Source organism: Macrotis lagotis, chromosome X, assembly GCF_037893015.1.
Source record: "Macrotis lagotis isolate mMagLag1 chromosome X, bilby.v1.9.chrom.fasta, whole genome shotgun sequence".
Lineage (NCBI taxonomy): Eukaryota > Metazoa > Chordata > Mammalia > Peramelemorphia > Peramelidae > Macrotis > Macrotis lagotis.
Genome location: NC_133666.1, coordinates 606,712,788 through 606,732,200, shown reverse-complemented (window position 1 = coordinate 606,732,200; position 19,413 = coordinate 606,712,788). Strand labels below are relative to the sequence as shown.

The 19,413-nt window shown below is 34.8% G+C and overlaps 1 non-coding gene across 1 annotated transcript; it reads left to right on the top strand.

The window, feature by feature from the left end:
• The first annotated feature begins 511 nt into the window (after positions 1-511).
• LOC141503677 (U6 spliceosomal RNA) lies at positions 512-614 on the top strand. Its single transcript, XR_012473011.1, has one exon. It is a non-coding gene; the product is annotated as a U6 spliceosomal RNA (small nuclear RNA).
• The last annotated feature ends 18,799 nt before the right edge of the window (positions 615-19,413 follow it).

The window sequence follows — 19,413 nt, the reverse complement described above, 5'->3', positions numbered from 1 at the left end:
AGTATCTGAGACCAAGTTTGAAATCATTTTTTTTTTTGTTTTTTTGCAAGGCAATGGAATTAAGTGGCTTGCCCAAGAGCACACAGGAAGGTAATTATTAAGTGTCTGAGGCCGGATTTGTACTCAGGTACTCCTGACTCCAGATCACTGTGCCACCTAACTGCACCCAAGTTTGAACTCTTAAGGATAACTTTTCTTGATAACAAGTTCAATGGTGTATCCACTGTATCTACTAGCTATCCCATAACCATAGACATAGAAATAGAAGTGGGAATCATCTGAATAGAAGTGATAATTGAAACTAGAGAGCTGATTTTATATACATATATATTTATATACGATGATGATGTTTGTCCTTCATTAATACTTTATTTTTTGTCCCAGCTACATGCAAAAATAAGTTTTAACATTTACTTCCAGAACCCTGAGTTACAAATTCTCTCCCTTCCTCCTACACCACTGCCCACTTTGAGAAAGAAAGTTGCTTGGTGTAGGTAAATTTATAGTCATGGTGCTGCTTCAGCAGCACATATACTAAAATTGGAACGATACAGAGATTAGTATGGCCCCTGCGCAAGGATGACAAGCAAATTCATGAAAAATGTATAGCTATGATGAAAATCAATCCTGCAATAGTCATGGTGTTAAAGTAACATACCCCCCCCCAAAAAAATGGAAACCTCAAGAAAAATAAAGTGATGGGGGAACAAGTGTGCTTCAATTTGTATTCAGACAGCATCAACTCTGTCACTGAAATGAGTAATGTTCTTCATCATAAATCCAAATTGCTTCAATATTTTCCCCACAGTTTCTATAGCTAGTTGTGTTTTCCTCCATCTTATTCCCCCACCCCAATTTATTTTCTTTTCTCTCATCATTTATCCAGTCCTTCTTCAAGTGTGTTGCATCTCATTATCCTCTCCAATGATCTTCCTTCTCTTTAAAATACTAACTCCCCTTCCCTTCCCTGTCCCCATTCTACCATCCCTTCCCTCTCCTCTTTTCCTCTAGGGTAAGATAGATTTCTATACCCAATTGAGAGTGTATGTTATTCCCTCTCTGAGCCACTAAGTGATGAGAGTAAGTCTCACTCATTCCCCCTCATCTTTCCCCTCTTCCTCTCCACTGCAAAAGCTTTTTCTTGCCTCTGTTATGTGAAATAACTTACCCCATCTACCTCTTCTTTCCCTTTCTCCCAGTACATTCCTCTCCCACCCATTAATTCCATCTTTTTAATATATTATACCTTCAAATTCAGCTCCCTCCTGTGCCCGCCCTATCTATCTATCTATCTATCTATCTATCTATATGCTCCTTTTAACTGCCCTAATAAATGAGTTATCATTTTCATCTTCACATGTAGGAATACAAGAAATTCAACATAATTAAGTCCCTTATAATTTGTCCTTCCTATTCAACCTCTTTTTGCTTCATCTGAAACCAGTACTAGAAGATCAAATTTTCTGTTCTGTTCTGTTCTGGTTGTTTCATCAGCAGTTTGAAAGTCCCCTATTTCACTGAATGTCCACCTTTTCCCCTGAAAGCATATATTCAGTTGATTCTTGGTTATAATTCAAACTCTTTTGTCTTCCAGTATATCATAGTCTAAGACCTATGAGCTCTTAATGTTGAAGCTGCTAAATCTTGTGTTATCCTCACTGTAGTTCCATGATAATTGAATTGTTTCTTTTTGGCTGCTTGTAATATTTTCTTCTTGACCTGGGAATTCTGAAATTTGACTATAGTATTGCTAGAAATTTCTATTTTGGCATCTTTTTTCAGGATGGATCAGTGGATTCTTTCAATTTCTATTTTATCCTCTGTTTCTAAAATGTCATTTTCCTGTATTATTTCTTGAAAAATGAACTTTAGACTTTTCTTTTGGTCATGATTTTCAAGTAGTCCAATAATTTTTAAAATGATTTCTTCTGGAACTGTTTTCCAGGTTAGATGCTTTTCCCCTGAGATATTTTATATTTTCTTCTAGTTTTTCATTCTTTTTGGTTTCTTGATTCCTCACAAAGTCAACTGCTTCCCTTAACTGAATATGAAGGACTTATTTTCTTCAGAGAGCTTTTTTTTATCTCCTTTTCCATCTGGTCAATACTGCCCTTGAAAACAATCTTCTCAATAGTCTTTTGGGCTGCTTTTTTACATTTGTCCCAAACTAGTTTTAACATGTTATTCTCTTTGCCAAGCTGCTGACTTGGTTTTCATCGTTTTCCCACATCGCTTTCATTTCTATTCCCAATTTTTCTTCTAAGTTCCTTACTTGATTTTCAAAATCTTTTTTTGAGCTCTTCTACACTAAAACCAATTCATATTTTTTCTTCAAGGCTTTGCATTCAGAAACTTTGATTTTGTTATCTTGTGAGTATGTATTTTGATCCTCCATAGGACCAAATTAATTATCTATGGTTAGATTTTTTTTTCTGTTGTTTCCACATTTCCTCAATCTATAAGTTGATTTAAAACTCTTTTAGAAGGTGGGGCTCTGCTTCCAGGGTAGAGGATGTTTTGTCACAAGTTTTTGAGGGTTTTTGAAGATGTTTTCAGGGATACTCCTCATGGGCCTGCAAGTTCCCAATTCCTCCCAGGTCCTATTAGAGAACATGCCTGCTCTCCTAACTTGTGCTATGGTTTGTGGATGACCACAAATGCTCCTTTCTGCCCTGGAACCATAAGGAAGATCCCTGGAGTAGTTTGGGGGAGAGTTGTCAATACACTCAGGGCTCTGTCATCTTGGCTCTTCTTCATTCCTGAAGACCAGTGAATTAGATTTGAGTGAGGGGGCATTATGCTAAGTCACCAGGTTTACTATCTCTTCCAGTGCCATTTGGATCCAGTAGTGAACTATGAATTAGGAAGATTGGAGATGGTTTTGAATGAGAGGTAATCAAGGTTAGGTGACTTGCACAAGATCACACAGCTAGTTTTCTATCAAGTTTCTCAAGTCAAATTTGAACTCATGTCTTTCTGAATCCAGGCCCAGAGTTGTTCTATTCATTATCTTTACTTATATGCTATATATATATATGCATGTATGTGTGTGGAGGACAGACAGACAGAAAGAGAGAGAGACAGAAAAAGAAGAGAGAAACAGAGAAAGATAGACAAGGATAGAGACACACAGAAAGAGAGACAGAGAGACAGAGAGGTAGAGACAGAGACAGAGAGAAAAGAGAGTTTAGGAAAGAACCTTGGAAGAGACTCAAATGTTCCAGACAGAATTGAATAATGATCTAAGAAAACAAACCTAGTAAAAGATATGCAGAGAGAGGGAGAGCCAAAAATGAGGAATACTGTGAAACAGTTAATCAAAATTCTATATTTACAAAGAAGTCAAGAAGTATGAGGACTGAGAATAGACCTCCTGTTTTCATCTTAACATGGTAATGATAACAATCATCATCACAATAGACGTTCTATTAAGATTTTCAAAATATTCACATAAATGATGCCCCACACAAAAAAAAAATCAGAGGTAGACAATTTAAAGTTTTGTCATTTCCAATTTAAATATAAGGAAAACAAAGATAATAATGGTTAAATGTCTTGCCAGTTCTCATCTAATTGCTAAGTACTGGATGTGGGAAAATAAACCCATCTTCAGAATTCTAATCCCAACATGGTATCAACTGTACCATTCAACCTTGGTGTGCTACCCCTATGAACCTGATGGCTCCCAGAAAGTCAGAAACTATATCTCATCTGAGTTTTATATCTGCTAATACCTAACTGAATGAATGAATAAATGCCTTAGAGAGTCTATGACACTTATCATTAATAATAATTGTTGAATGAGTTAATCAATTAATGAATTCAGAGAATACATAATGATATTGGTAACTTGATTAAAAGAATATAGCAACAACAAAACCTCTTTCTGCCAAATTAGTAATGGAACTTTTGATCACGTCCAAGATTAGGTCTATTCTTTGGCTGTGTAGTTTAACAAATAATTGACATTTAGAGCATAACTCTCATTTGAATAATGAAATAAATATGTGTTGGAGTCTGAAAAAAGATAGAATTCCATTTGTGAAAACAGGAAATTAAAGTTCACAGAACAGTTTTTTCACAGTCAAATGATCAGTAATTAGTAAAACATAGTATAAAGACTCAAGTTTCTTAATTTTTAGTTCAGTAATTTTTCATTCAGCCATACTGAATCCTGCCTAAATACTTTTACTTAGGTTCCTGTCTTTGCATCTAAAATTTTAGCAACCTTCATTTTCTTCAGATTAATACAGTTAATATGCAAACAGATGTTGCTGTTATTAGATTGATGGACTTGTAGAAAAACTTGAGTTCAAATCCTCTCTTAGACATTTATCACTTGTGTGATCCTAAGTTAGTCAATTCACCTTTCTTAGACTCAATTTCATTTGAAAAATGATAATACCTAATATACAAGGTTATTGTGAAGATCAAATGAGATGATACATGTAAATTAATTCAAAATATTAAGGGGCCACACAATTGACTTCTTCTTCTTCTTCTTCTTCTTCTTCTTCTTCTTCTTCTTCTTCTTCTTCTTAACAACAAAATCTTTGATTTTATTGGTAGGAGGAATTCTGTGTAAGTAACTTCTTTTGCCACTACCAATTGATATCTAGTTATCAGAAATTACTGAGAGGTGAAATGATTTGACAAAAGTAACATATGAAAAACTTCCTGACTAGAGGATATAGCTTTGTTAATTCCACAGAACATTGCTGCCTCTTTCTGGTATTTTCTTCTAGAAACAATTGACCTTAAGAAGCTAAATCCCTTGAAACTGGAAGCTTTCATTGCTACCTTTTTCTTCTCAACCCTAAATTCAATCTTAAATACACACTTGATAAATGCTTAGTAATAATTAATATATCCTTTTACAAATGTTTTGAAAATGACTGTATTTTTTTTTTAATTTAAGGCAATGGGGTTAAGTGTCTTGCCCAAGGACACACAGGTAGGTAATTATTAAGTGTCTGAGGCCGGATTTGAACTCAGGTACTCCTTACTCCAGGGCCAGTGTTCCATCCACTGTGCCACCTAGCTGCCCCTGAAAATAACTTTTAAAAGTTAAATGGGTCTATATGGCACCTAATAGAGGTGGTATATAACATGTAGCTGCTGAGCTTAGTGATTTAATTGAACCTATGATCGTATCACTTTGACAATGAGCAGATGCCTCCCTAAGTATGCTGAGCATCATAACTAGGATGAGGACCAGGAAGAACAACAGCCTAGGTCAAATGATATGGGCTTCAAAATATGGATACAAATGTATAATGTATCAGATTGCTTGCCTTCTTGGGGAGAGGGGAAGTAAGGTAGACAGGAAAATTTGGAACTGAAAGTCTTTCAAAAATGAATGTTGAAAACTATCTTTACATGTAATTGGGAAAAAAATAGAATACTATTTATTAAAAAACTATCTTTCAATCTTATCTAATACTAGTGTTTATCTTATTGATATTCTGGAAGTAATCTCTTCCCTTATGTATATCATAGAATATAGAATGTCAGAACCAGAAGAAATATTTGGGGTGAATATTGGAAAACAGAATGTTAGAGTTAGGAGGCATTAAATTAAAAACAAAATATTAGAATTTAGAATGAAAAATTGTATGCAAGTATCTATCAATCTATATCTCCTTAATGAAATAAAATTCTCTAAATAACTATGTATGTATAAATATATATGAAATTTTATGTGTTTGTGTGTTTACATAAAAACATGGTATTTCCAAGTATCCCAAAGAGTTTTGGCTTATTTACTAAATTAGAAATTATAATATCAACTTATACAGTATTTATTAATTCATTGAATTAATCATACTACTTCCACATTTCCATATTTGCCTTGTACAAAAGAAGACAAAAACTAAAATAAAACAAAGAACAAAAGACAAACGTCATCATCATGAAGAACATACTGTTAGGTGGTTGGGAAAGAGAATATATCAATAGGTATAAAACTTCTTTGTATTAGCATAGCTAGGTTTGATCTTTAAAATGTCTCATGTACCCTTAATCCACAGAACATACTTTGAAATCACTGATCTAAATAATGAAAAATAAATATTTTAAAAAATTAATTTAAAAATTAATAAAAGATTTACAAATATCCCCCTGTTAAAGTAATTTAATAAATGACATTCACAGTGATTACACATGATGAAAGCATATCTGATATCTACATTCCTGGAGGAAGAACTCAACATTTATTTGCTTACAGAACACTGAAGTATTGATGAAATGAAGTTTTAGGATGAGTTTTCTTAGGGGAGAAAAATGAATAGGATTTTGGCAAGACAGGGAGACCATTAGCCCTTACCTCATTCACATGTAAATTATTAGATACTTTTTCTAGATGTATATAACATTTTGTCTTTTCCCAGGCACATAATCTGTGTGTGTATACAAATATATATATATATATATGAATTGTCTTTTTAACCAGTCTCCATAGCAAAATGAATGAAGCTATATAGAAATATTTTCTGAATAATTTAATAAATTTATCAATGAATCTCAGAGCTCCAAAGTCTTGACTTCTGGTATTATATCAACCATTAGCTTGTAAGACTTCATATAAATCCCTGAGATCTCTTCTAGCTCTATCATGCTATGTTCTAAAGGTCTCTTCCTTATTCTATGCTCTAGAATTAGGAATAATGACTGGAACTTTGATTTTTTTCTTATATAGGAGACATACTAAAAAGGAAACTCTTCTATATATGCAGGTTGGCATCTTCATATAGTCTTGAATTGTCACATGCAGTAGTGAGAGGGTTATTTACTTACAGTCAAAGACTATTGTATTATACAGTATGTATTAGTGTTGGGATTTTAACTCAGATGTTCCTGAGGTTAAGTGGCTTGCCCAAGACCACACAGCTAGGTAATTATTAAATGTCTGAGATCGGCTTTGAACTCAGTTACTCCTGACTCCAGGGCCAGTGCTCTATCCACTGTACCACCTAGCTGCCCCTCATCTTTTGTTCTTAAAGAAGGCCATGACATCAGGGAGGTGATGCCATGACATATACATGAATTGGATCTGAGTAAGAGGATAATATGCTAAGTTACCAGCCTCACTTTCTCTTCTGAAGCTATCTGGGTCCAGTGGCCAAATATGGATCAGGATGCCTGGAGATAGCCCTGGATTTGAGGTAATCAGGGTAATGTCAAGTGTTTGAGGTTGGATTCAAACTCTCATCCTTTAGACTCCATGGTCAGTACTCTATTCATTGCATCACTTAGCTGGCCATATTCTTCATATACTTCAAAACCAAACTAGAGATTGCCACAGTTTAAATGTGGAGTTTGAATGAGAATCCAGAGGTGTTATATTAAGGCAAACAAAATGTTTTGGAAAATTATGTAAAACAAAGTCACTCCTCCTTTTTTGGTAAATATTATTTTTTAATAAATCAAATATGGAAATATGGAAATAGTGTGATTAATTCAATGAATTAATAAATACTGTATAAGTTGATATTATAATTTCTAATTTAGTAAATAAGCCAAAACTCTTTGGGATACTTGGAAATACCATGTTTTTTTATGTAAACACACAAACACATAAAATTTCATATATATTTATACATACATAGTTATTTAGAGAATTTTATTTCATTAAGGAGATATAGATGGATAGAGATACTTGTATATATGTATATACATAGATATGTATTTATATATTGTTTTCCCATTTTTTAAATTTATTTGAAATAAAGCACTAGTAATGTTACTATTGGGTTAATGTATTAACTGTCTTGTAATTTTCTGAGCAAGGATTTTCAAATTGCTTTCTAGAATGATCTGTCCAATTTATAGCCCTATCAGCAGTGTGTTAATGTAACTATTTGATTGTAATCTCTCCAACATTTTTCATTTAACTTTTTTTGTCATCTTTGACTGACTAAGGGCTTGTATTGGAAACTCACTTGTGCATTTCTCTTATTATTAAGTTTTGGAGTATTTTTCCAAGTGGGAACTTGATGAACTTCTCATTTGAAAATCACTTCTATAACTCCTTCAACTATTCATTAGTTTGGGATTGTATCCATGATTTTTGATATGCCTCGGGAACAGCTTATTGGAAAAGAACTTTTATGGGAAGATATTCCGCTCTACCAAATAAAAATACATTTTAAAATTTAGTCAACATAAAATAAGGTCAGTGGGATCTTGTATTCCTTTAGCCTTTCAGTTGCTTGTGGTGCTGAAAAAAATGTAATCTGTTGTAGAAAAGTTTTTCTGTCTATAAAATCCTTTGATGTGACAGGGTTAGGAGGGGAAGAAATCAGGAGAGAGAGAGCAGCATATAACCCCAGTGTTCCATAGTCTTTGTTTAATAAAGTAGGTCTAGGATATACCTAGGATACTCAAGTGCTGGGATGTTTTTGTTGTTGCTTTTTTGTTTGTTTTGAAAGAATAGGTGTGCAAACTTTGTATGCTTCCCACAGAATTAATGGTAAAAATAGTGGCCTTAAGTCACACTGTGAAGAGAAGGTTAAGACAACAAAACATTTTTGTTTACATCTCTGAAAGTTTTGCTCCTAATATAAAAAAAAAAGTCAGAATTCTGTTCACTGTTCTTTCCTACCTACATCCCAGGTCCAATGAACATCTAAAGGGAAACGAGACTGCTTGGCTTTGGGCAATGTGCATGGTATTTCTAAAACTCCTATCTCAAAAACAAGGAGAGTTATGCTATAAGGCAAAAAAAGTCTCTTCCATGTCTAATCCTCTGTGCTCTTTTGTCTTCAGAAATGTTTCTCTAACTCATATTCTATGCCATAACAGTCTATTCACAAAAACTTTTTTTGCTTCAATGGTTCTTGTTCTTTGTTCCAATTTCTAAACCCTAAGTTCTAAAGTCTAAAATTCTATATTCCATTTTAAAATTTATTTTTATTAAAGATATTATTTGAGATTTACAATTTCCCCCCCAACCTTACTTCCTTCCCCCCACCGCCCCCATGGAATGCAGTGTCAGTCTTTACTTTGTTTCCATGTTGTACATTGATCCAAATTGAGTGTGATGAGAGAGAAGTCATATCCTTAAAGAAGAGACAAGAAGTCTAAGAGATAACAAGATCAGACAATAAGATATTTGTTTTTTTTTTTTAAATTAAAGGGAGTAGTCCTTGCACTCTGTTCAAATTCCACAGCTCCTTATCTTGATACAGATGGCACTCTCCTTTGCAGACAGCCCAAAATTGTTTGAGATTGTTGCATTGTTGGAATGAGCAAGTCCTTCAAGGTTGATCATCACTCCCATGTTACTGTTAGGGTGTATGGTGTTTTTCTGGTTCTGCTCATCTCACTCAGCATCAGTTCATGCAAATCCCTCCAGGCTTCCTTGTAATCCTGTCCCTCCTGGTTTCTAATAGAACAATAGTGTTCCATGACATACATATACCACAGTTTGCTAAGCCATTCCCCAATTGAAGGACATTTATTTGATTTCCAATTCTTTGCCACCACAAACAGGACTGCTGTAAATATTTTTGTACAAGTGATGTTTTTACACTTTTTTTCATCATCTCTTCAGGGTATAGACCCAGCAGTGGTATTGCTAGGTCAAAGTGTATGCACATTTTTGTTGCCCTTTGGGCGTAGTTCCATATAGCTCTCCAGAAAGGTTGGATGAGTTCACAGCTCCACCAACAGTGTAATAGTGTCCCAGATTTCCCACAACCCTTCCAACAATGATCATTATCCATTCTGGTCACATTGGCCAATCTGAGAGGTGTGAGGTGGTACCTCAGAGAACCTTAATTTGCATTTCTCTAATAATTAATGATTTAGAGCAATTTTTCATATGGCTATGGATTGCTTTGATCTCCTCATCTGTAAATTGCCTTTGCATATCCTTTGAGCATTTGTCAATTGGGAAATGGCTTTTTGTTTTAAAAATATGACTCAGTTCTCTGTATATTTTAGAAATGAGTCATTTGTCAGAATCATTAATTGTGAAGATTGTTTTCCAATTTACGATATTTCTTTTGATCTTGGTTACAGTGGTTTTATCTATGCAAAAGCTTTTTAATTTAATGTAACTGAAATCATCTAATTATTTTTTGGTGATGATCTCCAAACTGCTTCCCTTTCCATAGATCTTCTAACAGGTAAACTATTCCTTGATCTTTTAATTTGCTTATAGTATTGTTTTTTTATTTCAAAGTCCTGTAACCTTTTGGATCTAATCTTGATAAAAGGTGGTAGGTGTTGGTCTAATCTAAGTTTCTTCCATACTAAACTTCCAATTATCCCAGAAGTTTTTTTTTTATCAAAGAGGGAGTTTTTATCCCAATAGCTGGAATCTTTGGGTTTATCAAACAGCAGATTAAATATTTGTCTCCTGCTTTTGCACCTAGTCTATTCAACCAGTACACCACTCTATTTCTTAGCCAATAACAGTTTTGATGACTGGTGTTTTATAATATAATTTTAGATCAGGTAGGGCTAAGACACCTAGCTTTTCACTTTTTTTTCATTAAGCTCCTGGAAATTCTTGACTTTTTATTTCTCCATATTAATTTACTTATAATTTTTTTCTAACTCATTAAAGTAATTTTTTTGGAATTTTGATTTGTAGGGCACTAATCAGGTGGTTTAGTTTTAGTAGAATTGTCATTTTTATTATATTAGCTCTAACTATCCAAGAGCAGTTGATATTTTTTTAGGGTTGTTTTTTTTTTTTGCAAGGCAAATGGGGTTCAGTGGCTTGCCCAAGGCCACACAGCTAGGTAATTATTAAGTGTCTGAGACCGGATTTGAACCCAGGTACCCCTGACTCCAAGGCCAGTGCTTTATCCACTATGCCACCTAGCCACCCCAGAGCAGTTGAAATTTGCCCAGTTATTTAAATCTGATTTATTTTGTGTGAGAAGTGTTTTATAATTGTTTTCAAAAAGTTTCTGAGTCTGTCTAGGCAAATAGACTCCCAAGTATTTTGTATTGCCTGAGGTTACTTTGAATGGGATTTCTCTTTCTAGCTCTTCCTGCTGTATCTTGCTAGACATATATAGAAAAGTTGAGGATTTATGTGGGTTTATATTATAACCTTCAACTTTGCTAAAATTGCTAATTGTTTCCATTAGTTTTTGGGATTCTCTAGGTAGACCATTATATCATCTGCAAAGAGTGAGAGTTTTGTCTCTTCCTTCCCAATTCTGATTCCTTCAATTTTTATTTCTTCTCTAATTGCTGAAGCTAACATTTCTAATACAATATTGAATAGTAGTGGTGATAGTGGGCACCCTTGTTTCACCTCTGATCTTATTGGGAATGCTTCTAGCCCCTCCCCATTGAATATCATGCTTGTTGATGGTTTCAGATAGATACTGCTAATTATTCTAAGGAACAGTCCATTTATTCCTACACTCTTTAGTGTTTTTAGTAGGAATGGATGCTGTATTTTGTCAAAAGCTTTTTCAGCATCTATTGATATGATCATATAATTTCTGATAGGATTGTTGTTGATATAATTGAGTATACTAACAGTTCTCCTAATATTCAACCAGCACTGCATTCCTGGGATAAATCCTACTTGATCATAATGTATTATGCTAGTGATAAATTGTGATCATTTTGCTAAGATTTTATTTATATTTTTTGCATTTATATTCATCAGGGATATAGGTCTATAATTTACTTTCTCTGTTTTTACTCTTCCTGGTTTAGGTAACAGCATCATATTGGTTTCATAGGCAGAGTTAGGCGGAGTTCCCTCTATCCCTATTTTTCCAAAGAATTTATATAGAATTGGAACCAATTGTTCCTTAAATGTTTGGTAGAATTTGCTTGTGAATCCATCTGGCCCCGGAGATTTTTTCTTAGGGAGTTTATTGATGGTTTGGTGAATTTCTTTTTCTGAGATAGGGTAGTTTAGGTATTTAATCTCTTCTTCATTTAACCTGGGCAACTTATATTTTTGTAAATATTCATCCATTTCACTTACATTATCAAATTTATTGGCATAGAGTTGGGCAAAATAATTTTGAATTATTACTTTAATTTCCTCCTCATTGGTGGTGAGTTCACCTTTTTTCATTTATGCTACTAGCAATTTGGTTTTCTTCTTCCTTTTTTTTAAATCAAATTGATCAGAGGTTTATCAATTTTATTGGTTTTTTCATAAAACCAACTTTTGGTTTTATTTATTAATTCGATAGTTTTTTCTTTCGATTTTATTAATTTCTCCTTTTATTTTTAGAATTTCTAATTTGGTATTTAATTGGGGATTTTTGATTTGGTCTTTCTCTAATTTTTTTAGTTGCATGTTTAGTTCATTGATTTCCTCTTTCTCCAATTTATTCATCTAAGCATTTAAAGCTGTAACATATCCCCTGAGGGTTGCTTTGAATGCATCCCATAGGTTTTGGAATGTGGTTTCATTATTATCATTATCTAGGATAAAATGGTTAATTTTTTCTATAATTTGTTTTTTTTTTACACTCATTCTTTAAAATGAGGTTATTCAGTTTCCAATTGGTTCTGTGTCTCTATCTCCTCGCCTAATATTCTGTATGACTTTTATTGCATTGTGATCTGAGAAAGATGTATTCACTGTTTCTGCCTTTCTGCAGTTGATCATTAGGTTTTTATGTCCTAGTACATGGTCAATTTTTGTATAAGTTCCATGTACTGCAGAGATATCTCCATTCAATTTCCTCCATAAGTCTGTAATATCTAGTTTTTGTAGCAGTATATTTTCCTCCTTAACTTCTTTCTTGTTTATTTTATGATTCAATTTATCTAAATCTGAGAGCAGGAGGTTGAGATCTTCCACTAGTAGAGTTTTGCTGTCTATGTCTTCCTGGAGTTCTTTCAGCTTTTCCTCTCAGAATTCAGATGCTATCCCACTGGTTACATATATATTCAGTATTGAAATAACTTTATTGTCTATGGTACCTTTTAGGAGGATAAAATTTCCTTCCTTATCTCTTTTAATGCTATCTATTTTTGCTGCTGTTTTGTCTGAGGTAAGGATCGCTATTCCTTCTTTTTTTACTTCAGCTGAAGCAAAATATATTTTGCTCCAACTTTTTACCTTTACTCTATATGTATCTCTCTGCTTCAAATGAGTTTCTTGTAAGCACCATATTGTAGGATTCTGGTTTATAATCCACTCTGCTATTTGCTTATGTTTTAAGGGAGAGTTCATCCCATTCACATTCAAAGTTATAATTACTAGTTCTTTATTGCCCTCCATGCTATCTTCCCTCTGTTTGTATTTCCCCCCTTTCCCCCCTTATCCATTTTCCCCAGAATTTTGTTCTGAATACCACCCCCTTCAGTGTGTTTGCCCTCCTTTATCACCCCCTCCCCTTTTTTCCCCTTTCCCTTTTTCCCTTCCCTTCCCTTGCTTTTGTTAGTTCCCCTTTTTTCTTCACTCCCCTTCCCTTTTCCCCTTTTAATACTTGAAAGGTTATGTTTTATAAGTTAAGTGAGTATGTGTAGGTTGCCTTTAAGCCAAGTCTGATGAGAAGAAGATTCAGGTGTTTCTCATCTGCTCCCTTCTTTCCCTCTATTACCATAGGTATTTTGTTAGTCCTAGTGTAATGAGATTTACCCCATTCAATCCCCTCCCTCCTCTCATCTCTTTCCTGTCCCCCTTTTTAAGAAGGTAGTGCTTTTTAAATCATTCTATCTGAGTCATGGAAAATTCTGAGCATCTGTCACTTCTAGCTAAGTACATTCTCTCTAATAGAGTTAAAATTCTTGAGAGTTATTAGTCTTTCTCCCAAGTGGGGTTAAAGCCAGTTATATCCCATTAGATAGCAGTCTCATGGATAGATCATGAATGTCCATCATTTCTGGCTAGGTATATTCTCTCTGTTAGAGTTACAGTTCTCAAGATTTATGAGAATCTTTTTCCCAATGCTGAGATATAGCCAGTTTCAACTTATTGGATAGCCGTATTTTTCCCCTTTACAGCCCCCCCCCTTTTATTTAACCTTTTCACGTGTCTCTTGAACCTCCTGTTTGATATCTAAATTTTCTATTTAGTTCTGGTCTTTTCATCAGGAATTTTTGGAATTCTTCTATTTTGTTAAATGTCTATCTTTTTCCCTGGAAGAGAAGGCTCAGCTTTGTGGGATAGTGGATTCTAGGCTGCATTCCAAGCTCCCTTGCTCTTAGAAATATCTTGTTCCAGGCTCTTCGATCCCTTAACGTTGAGGTAGACAGGTCCTGTGTGATCCTTACTGTGGCTCCTTAATATTTAAATTGTTTCTTTCTGGATGCTTGAAGGATTTTCTCTTTTATCTTATAGTTTTAAAATTTGGCCACAACATTTCTTGGTGTTTTCATTTTAGGATCTTTTTCTGGAGGGGATCGATGTATTCTTTCAATAACTACTTTGCCCTCTGGTTCCATGATATCAGGGTTAGTTTCCATCACTAGATCATGCAATATTAAGTTTCTCTTCAGTGTTTTGAGGAAGTCAAATAATTCTCAGGTTTCCCCTCCACTACCTATTCTCAAGGTCAGTGGTTTTGCTGATGAGGTATTTTACATTTTCTTCTATTTTTCCTATTTTTTGAATTTGTTTAACTGGTTCTTGCTGTCTTGTGGGATCATTAGTTTCTGCAGAATCCATTCTTTTTTTTAGGGAGGAGTTTTCTTCATTAACCTTTTACAAATCCTTTTCCAGTTGGTCAATTTTACTTTTGAAAGTTTTCCATTTGACAAATTGATGTTTTGAGAGAATTATTTTCTTTTTGCATTTGCACAATTGAGGATCTGAGAGAATTATTCTCATTTTGTATTTGTCCAATTGTATTTTCTAAGGATTTGTTTTCTTGTTGTAAGGTATTAATTGTTCCTCCCAAATTTTCCAGTTGATTTTTAAACTCCTTCCTTATTTCTTCAAGGACGTCCTTCTGTGCTGAAGACCAGATTGTAGTCTCCTCAGAGGTTCTAGGTCTCTCTATGTTAGGGTCTTTCTCTACAAAGAATTTTTCTATGGATCCACCTTTCTGCTGACCATTCTTCATTTTGCTAAGACCTTGAATTGGGGAGGGGCTGGTTCACAGGGGATTGGTATTGCTAAAGGCTTTACTCACTGAGTGCAATTTCTCTGGATGGCCAGTAGGTGGTGCTGGTTGCTTTGCCTGGAGTGTCTGTGACCTTGAGTGAGGCCTTCTCCCTTTGCTTGAAGGGAGGAGTTGGAGCTATTGAATTCTTTTGCCTTCAGTCAATGGTGAGCTTTGACCTAGCCTGAGGTCATTCCTCTCCCTGTTGTCAAAGGGGCTGGTTCTTCTGCTCACAAACCTGTACCTGAGGCAGAAGTAGTCTGCAATTGTTTGCTCTGGGAAGAAGCCTCAGCTGTAAAGGAGGCTTGGACTCAGAGTTCTTCAGACCAGAGGAACCCAGGGAGGGTGTCCACAGCTCTCCTGCACTGGAACTCTCCCCCCAGCCCTGTTGGCAAGCTCCTGGGGGACAGCACCAACACCAGTGCCTCTGCTCCCTAGTTGACTCAAGCCCCCTGACATCTAGCCCTACCGCTGATCCAGCACATGCAGGTCTCGGGCCCTCAGACTCCCAGCTCCAGTTCAGCTGCTAATGTGGCTGATCCCGGGCTGATCTGCCCTCTGAGCCCAGACTCACCTGCCTGAATTTGTCCAATGTTGCTCCAGGAGATAAATCCTGAGGTAGATATTTTTTCTCCTGCCTTTTCTTTCTGGGTTTTGTGGGTTGGATTTCTGTTAAGTGGTTTATTTCATATGATAAATGGGGAAAGATCAGGAGACTTTAGAACTGTGACTGTCTTCTCTCTGCCATCTTGGTGGGAATTCTATATTCCATTTTCTAAAGTCTTTCCAGGTCTAATGTTCAGTGCTCTAGATTCTGACGTAATAGATTTTTGTGCTATTTATGTTTGTGATTCAATAATACTTAGTGACAGAGAAATTAGAGGGCCTTTTTCCTAAGCTCTGTTTAAGACATTGAATTCCATGTTTGATCAACTGAACATCAAACAGTCAATCTATGAACTTTCATGAAAAGGCACAATGATTACTCCTGGGAAGATTGTGTTTTCAGGGGCAGTTAGATGGTGCAGTGGATAGAGCACTGGTCCTGGAGTCAGGAGGCCATGAGTTCAAATGTGGTCTCAGACACTTAATAATTACCTAGTTATGTGGCCTTGAACAAGCCACTTAACCCCATTGCCTTGCCAAAAAAAAACAAACAAACAAACCTGAAAAAAAGATTGTATTCTCATAAGGAATATAAACTGCTCTCATATAAGTTAAAATTAATATATGTGTATATATATATATATATATATATATATATATATATAACATATGTGCCATAATAGGAGGGAGTAGAATGTAAAAAAAGCAACTGGGAGGTGAGGATCAGTGTCTTAAAAAAGGAGGTGTCATGAGCTTGAGGTTTCAAGGCAACTTGAGGTTCCCAAGTAGCAGATGTGATGTTACAGAATTGAGGTTTCAAACACGTACATTGAAGGCCACAAATGTCCCAAAATACCCCTGAGTGCATTCTTAACCAGATTAAAATATCACTGGGAAATATTTAACAAAATAAAACATGTAATATCACATTTTAAAACTGTCAATATATAATCTGTAGTCTTGTTTCTTTTTGAATCCCCTTATTTTTATTTGAATTTGATGTCAGTGATGTAGAACATTCGAGATATATGGGATAACACAAGAGCAGGAGACAGAATTCAGTTAATTGGGAAAGACAGACAGACTGGTTTCGTGTAGTATAGAATATGTGAAGAGGAGCAAAGAAATATGTTATCAATGTGAGTAAAATCTTCCTAAAAATAAAGCTCTTCAAATATTCAGCAGATTGCCTCTTAATTTCTTAACTTTCTCATCACCAGACATCTTCAAGGAGGAGGTCAGAAAAATAGGGGATGAAATAGAATATAATCAAATTGTGAGAACCTTTAAATATCAAAGGAGTTTAAAGGAAAGGGAGCTACAGAAAATTACTGAGCAAGACTGTGACATAGTAACAAGTGGATTTTAGGGCTATTGATGTGACAGCTCAAAGAATATATTGGAAATGTGAAAGTTTATGCAAGAAAAGCAGTCACAAGATAATTTCCATATTACAGGTAAGAAAGGTTGTGATATGGGATAGAGGGATGTATGATACAGGGAAGGGGATGCAAAAAGTAGAGTGGATAACACTTGGTAATTAGTTGAACAAGGCAAGTGACATAAAAGAAGGACTAAGAAAACAATATGGTTTGTGAACATTTTTGCCTGGGAAAATGTGAACCCTCAACAGAAATAGAGGCTAGGAAGAGAGGTTGATTTTTGGTAGAAAGATATGAATTCTACTTGGGAAATTTGAGTTTGCTTTTGACAGAGAAGGAATAACACATCAAGTGATCTTTTTGTCAAATGTAATATATGTGCTTCACCAGAAAGATTAATTTAGGCCTTTTCCTCAGATTTTAGAATATAAAACCTACTAAAATGAATCACAAAATCTCAGCATTGGAAGGGACCTCTCAGACTTAGTCCAACTAGTGACTTATAAAGAATCCCTATGCAGTTATTCCCTTTATGTCTGTTTTCTGATTGAAGACTTCTAAAGATGAAAAATTATTTTGTCCAGAGACTGTTTATTGCACATTTGAAGAGGTCTAAATTTTAGGAGAATCTTGCTCTCATTGAGACTAAATCTGCATCTCAATTTTCACCAGTTGCTTCTAGTCTTACTCTTAGGCCAAACAGAAATGGAATTCATCTTCCAAATGACAGCCCTTCAAATACAACTCAAAAGAGGCAAGTCTAGGCAAAGAAATGAGAAAGGAATTCTGCTTAATATTTACTAGATCTGATATTTGGGGGAAAATATCAGAGTGATGCATATTGGACAAAAAACTTTGGATTAAAGTTAGGAGACTTGCTTTCAAGACCTGACTCCACTTAGTAGTTATGTGATCAAAAGAAAATCATTTAAACCCTACAAATAGGTTTCATCAAATATCCAAGAAGAACAGGATTTATACTACTTTCCTTGCAAGGTTATTGTGAAGGACCGATTTTGTAGTTCTAAAAGTGTAACAAATATGGAGAATTTTCCTTATTTTGCCTCCATCAAAATAATAGCATCTAAAAGTTCTTATTTAGGTAGCAGAAAGGATAACATATACTTTCCTGATGATGAATTCCAGATGGTACATTCCTCTTACTTCCAGACTAACATTTCTGGCCTTTAATTTGGTACTTGTTCCAGCACCCTCAGTTTTCCATTTCCTAAGTTCTGTTTAGAATCATGCAATCTTCTATTTGACTTTTTTGGATCTGACCAAGGAATTAGTGTTTTCTGTCTTCTACATATCTATCCCTAGATCCCTCCAAGTTGTGATGATCATCAGTCACTTAACTCTCAGCATGATGGTGACTTGCTCCACTAACTCTGATCTGGGTTCAAACCCCAGTTCAATTATTTTCTGCTGCTGAAAACTTTGGTCAGTGATTTCATTTCTCTGGCCCTCAGGTTTCTTATTTATTTTCCTATATCTTGCCACCACCTAATCATGAAATGCAACCTTCTGTATTTCTCATTGGCCTGACAGGTACTTAGTAATCCCAGCTCAGAGACTGATCATGGACTTTTCATAAAGTAGAAAATGAGGACAAAAAAAGACTATCTTCAAAGTTGGGAAGTAACATTCATGATTGTAATTATGCAATAGAAATTAATTTATAGAATCATAAAATTAGAAGATATCATTAAATTAATCTAAGTTCCTGATATAGCAGTTCCATGTGTAATTTTCTTTTAAATGTTTATCTAACCTGTCTTTGAATACCTCTGGTGATAGGGAAATTACAACTTTCTGAGTTTATCCATTTCATTTTTGTAGAGTGCTAGTTCTGTGTGTGTGTGTGTGTGTGTGTGTGTGTGTGTATTTTATAATCTTTTAAAATTTTTCCACTTAATAGTTTTTTATTTTTCCAATTACTTGTAAATATAATTTTCAAAATTCATTTTTTTCTTGGAAAAAATATTTAATTTGAGTTTATTATAGATTTATTTAACCACTAAAGTTTCTCACGAAGTCTAGGAAGTGACTAGAGTGAGATAAAATTAAGATTGTTATGACTGTGAAGGTTATATAATCCTTAGGTTGTTAGGAACTCTACAGATCCAACCCATCCCTTATACTGTAATAATTCATTATTTTATATATTAACGGTATGGTCTAGAATTTCACTGATGATGTGACTTTAGGTTAGATCCATAGTTTTTATTTGTTTAAATTGAGAGATTTATTTATCTCCAGTCTTTTAGACCCTCTCCCATTCTAAGAGAATTAGATACTTAGCTTTCTCATCTTCCAGGTTAGTAACCTGGGCCTAGTGACCTGGGAACTCATCGAGACAGCTAAGCATTGTCTGCCTA